Here is a 1,010-nt window from a genome sequence, read left to right as displayed (position 1 = left end):
TTACAAAACAATAACCAGGAACTTCATGTAGTCTTGTGCTTAGTGTTTCATAGCCAGAAACGGCTACCATGTATCTCGTGCCAGCTCTAGGTGTTAATCAGAGCTTTCGGCATTGAGCTTGGTCGTGAATCAAGTGAGAGTCTACCCATGCACTCCCAAACAGTCACATTTTTGTGATGAATCAGTGCACAGAGCAATCAAGATGGTCCCAAAGCTGGTGGGGCTGGATGGCAGAGGGATGAGGATGCAAAGTGCATTGAGAAAAGAGAGTAGGGCAGGCACTGGGTAAGCTGAGCTGCCCAAAGTGTGATGACCTTGGTGCTCAGTGCACCCAGATGGGACCTGGTGGTACTGGTTTACAGTGTCTCCTTCTAAGGGGACAGAAGTTGTTCTCCTCTGTGTCTGTCAGTGTTTTTGCCCATAGCCATGAGCCTGTAGCGTTCTCCAAGTAAGCATTTTACCTTCATGTGGCTGTAGTGTATGGGGACTGACTCTGGAGTCCTTCCAGACTAAAGTCGTCAACTAGAAATTGCTTGGGCCAGAGGAGACTGTAAGTTTGGGAAGATTTTGCTGCTTGGTCAGGGTACTTTCATAGCTTTTTTGTTGAAGCAGGGTCTGTGACCCACACCTTTGCACCCAGATGAGTGCTGGAAACACCAAGCTCTATGGTCTTTCTTTTACTGTCACCTTGTGACATTGGGCCATTATTTACCTGGTGCAAAAGGGAACAGATTCAGCTAGAGGGGTGCAGGAGACTCTCTCCAAGCTGTACTTGAGTGGTTATAGCAGTGTTATGGGACTTGTGCATTGAAATCTTGTTGTACAGGTAAGAAAGCACTTGCCAAGGACATTGAATTCTGACTCCTCATTAAAAGACAGAAGACTTCCTTTTCTTCTGCTCGTGTTTTTTGTGGAAAGCCTATTCCTTGACAGGGGCCTCTGGTGGTCTAGTGGTTAGGGTGCAGGACTCTCACCGCTGTGACCCGGGTTTGATTCCCGGCCCCCCGGGC

Source organism: Lepidothrix coronata, unplaced genomic scaffold (assembly GCF_001604755.1).
Source record: "Lepidothrix coronata isolate B3197 unplaced genomic scaffold, Lepidothrix_coronata-1.0 Scaffold22, whole genome shotgun sequence".
Taxonomy (NCBI): domain Eukaryota; kingdom Metazoa; phylum Chordata; class Aves; order Passeriformes; family Pipridae; genus Lepidothrix; species Lepidothrix coronata.
Note: the sequence above shows the minus strand (reverse complement) of the source record.